Source organism: Phocoena phocoena, chromosome 15, assembly GCF_963924675.1.
Source record: "Phocoena phocoena chromosome 15, mPhoPho1.1, whole genome shotgun sequence".
Taxonomy (NCBI): Eukaryota; Metazoa; Chordata; class Mammalia; order Artiodactyla; family Phocoenidae; genus Phocoena; species Phocoena phocoena.
In genome coordinates this window covers 50,790,881-50,794,331 of record NC_089233.1, presented here as the reverse complement: position 1 = coordinate 50,794,331, position 3,451 = coordinate 50,790,881, and the positions used below count along the sequence as shown (strand labels likewise).

Here is a 3,451-nt window from a genome sequence, read left to right as displayed (position 1 = left end):
TGATGATAAAGATGATGATGATGATACTAACATTCAGTGAGCCCTAATCCTGGGCAAGACAATGTTCTAAATGCTATGGATATATTAGCTCATTTAATCATCTCAATAATACTATAGGATACTCCATGATTATGCCCATATACAAATAATGGAATTGAAACACAGAGAAGATAAGTAACATTCCTCAGATCACACAGCAGTAGTGGTGAAGCTCGGATTGAACCCAGCTCATTCTCTTAGCTGTACCCTGGTGCTGTCTCTGACAAGGTAAAGTGATTTTTGAACAACCTCTGGGTTCTGGGCCCTTTGTCTTTTCACAGTGCCTCCATTCTTAAAGCATGGAACCCAGAAGGCCCATGTTAAATATAAGTGGGAGAGTTTCCATCACTGTGGATTTGCCTCCATCATCTCTTCTTATTCCAGCAACAAAGTACCTGTCTTACCCATATCAGCTTGGGTCTGACACATTTCCCAGAGGTGAGAAAATGCAGAGATCAAAGAGAAAATTTTTAACGTAAGTTGTCAGCTTGTTTCTGCTGCCAAAAATTCTCATGTTTAAAAGTATGGCACAATACTTTATTCTTCAATTCAAAAAAAATTAAATTATAGCTGACTCTCAGTCCTCTTTTCACTTGGGTTGAGGAAGATTCAGTCTCAGTGAGTATGAAGAGTCTTTGCTCCCACCCCCCCAGTTCCCAGAAGGGTCCAGGAAGTTGTGTGCAGCATAGAATTTGGGGGGCTCCCCCCATGGTGTTTGGACCCTGTATGCTCCTTGTTCAGATGTGCATAGTCCTTGGAGGGAAGGTGTCTCTGACAGACACCTCATTGTCTGTTACTCTTGGGTGCAGGGTACTTTGTGAGACTAGTTTCCCAGAGGCTGGGGCCAAGCTTCCCTCGTGGGCCTCATATCCATTTAATTCTAAGGAGATGCTAGGGTGCCAGATCGGAAGCCACCATCCCTTTCTTTGTCTCCGCTAATCTTCACCTCTCTGCTTTTACTATTTCTACCTTCCTTTGGATGAAGAACACAAGCACCCTCACTGCCCCCACTCCGTTCTTTGTAGCACTTTTCACATTGCATGGGTTTCAGCCTAAATTAAAATGGGCTTTTTAAAGAATTGTAGAGCTTTTAACCATTCAAGCATCATTTATTTTACTTTTCCCTTAAATACATTTTGAAAAATCTCTTAGAAGTCCAGTCAGTTTAGGGGTTAGTTAGTGTATATTTTAATTGACCATTCAATTTCAAATAAATATGGAGGAAATTATAACCCTCTTCAACAGCTCAACGACAATTTAAGGAGAATGAGAACCTGATTGAAACGATTAGGAATTTAGAAACCAGACTCAGATGTGGTCAGACATGGTCAAAGAAAACAAGCCCAGGAAATTTTAAATCCTGTCTTATTTTGCTTTTAAGAAAAACGTTAAAACCACAAAATTAAAAGAGATATTGCCCTAAATTTGAAATGATTTAATAAACAGATTGGATGCAATTATTATAGTTGGCATTGAGAAATATTGATAACTAAAATTTTATCTTTTGAAAAATAAAAATGATCGTTCTCACCTAGCCTGTAGGCTAGAAGCTGGGAAAGAAAACATTTCAATAGCCTGTCCTCTGTTACATATGTTGATCAACCCATGTAATCAAATTCCTGATCAGATGGGCCATCTGCAGACAGCCCAAGAAGGAGAGTTTTCTATCAGCCCCATTTTATTTACTCCCTTTTTGGATTTGTGGACTTTACTGAATTTTGTGGTAGGTGAATAATAGCCTAATAAAACTATCCCAAAAGCTATTCCAAAAATTAATATATACATATATTTATATATATACATATATATACACACTATATATGTATATATATAATGTTATAAAATATATATAAAAAACTATATATAATTTTAAATGTATAACACATTATAATCAATATAGTGTGTATTATATATCTCATACGTATAATGTGTTGTTAGTTGTATCTTACATTATATATTGTATAAATGCATCTATGATTACATCATATAAAATTATAGGCCTTCTCTTCCCTCATCTTTCCTCTCCCCCTCCCATCCCGCCCCCTCTGCTGCTCCACTCTCTGGCCTGACTCGGCACTGGGGGACCCTGGAGAAGACGCCAGGGTCGCCACCTCCTTTGTCCAGGCCTAGGTCTTCCTGAGCCTCCCCCCTTCCTCTCCAGGGCCACCTTCTCCTTCAGTTTTGAAGCCAGTGGTGTTGTGGCCGCCCTGCCAGGCTCTCTGAGAGTGGTGGGTGTGAAACAGGTCAGGAGTGACCTGGATTTCCAGACTCACCATGGTCAAATTCTCCATGTGAGGGTGTAGACCGTGTTTAAGGATTGCCCCAGCATTCAGCTCTATGTGTAATAAGTATCCACAAGCAGTTTCCTTGGAAGTAGGTGTACATCAGTGTCAGGGAACAGCTGCCACCAACAATATGTCAGCAATACCTACATTTTTGTTTTTTTGAAACAAAGTGAGAGTTGATCAGTATCAAGGAGCAGATGCTGTGGGACTAGAAGAAAAAACCAAGCAGCACTTAGAAAACAGCCCTGGAAGCAATGAGGACACAGATATTCCAAAAGGATATATGGATTTTATGCTTTTTTATTAACAAATCTGGCTGTGAATGTCTTAATGAAAGTGAGGAGCATGGATTTGACAACTGTTTATGAAAAGACGTGACCTTCTTGGAATCTGATTGGGATGGACAGCTGCTTATTACTGTAGTCTTCAATCAGCCTGTTAAGCTTTATTCAATGAAATTTCAAGGTCCAGATAATGGTCAGGGTCCGAAATACGTAAAACTTTCTATCAATTTACCCCTATCTATGGATTTTGAAGAGGCAGAAAGAAGTGAACCAATTCCAGCTCTGGAACTATCAGAGGATGATATTAAAGAAGATGGTATTGTCCCACTTCATATGTTAAGTTTCAGAATGTTAACAGCATAACTATATTTATTCAGTCCAATCAAGTGAAGAAGAAACAACTAGAATTTCATATTTTACTTTTATTGGAACTCCAGTCCAGGCAGCAAACATGAATGATTTCAAATGAGTAGTTTGCAAAAAAGGAGAAAGCCACTAAGGTACAAAAGACACTGGAAGACCATATTGCAATCAGATCTACAGCTCTTGGATAATTGCTTGATTCTCGCCAGAGACCTTCTTTTTTTTTTTAATTTAATTTAAAAAATATGTAATTGATTTACAATGTTATGTTAATTTCAGGTATACAGCACAGTGAATCAGTTATACATATATATATATATATATATATATATATATATATATATATACATTCTTTTAGATTATTTTCCCATATAGGCCATTACAAAGTATTGAGTAGAGTTCCCTGTGCTATACAGTAGATCCTTATTCATTATTTATTTTATATATAGTAGTGTGTATAAGGCTTTCAATATTTCATTC

General features: G+C 37.7%; 1 pseudogene; it reads left to right on the top strand.

The window, feature by feature from the left end:
- Positions 1 to 338: 338 nt before the first annotated feature.
- Positions 339 to 3,077, top strand: LOC136135373 (thioredoxin-like protein 1 pseudogene; annotated as a pseudogene).
- Positions 3,078 to 3,451: the final 374 nt, after the last annotated feature.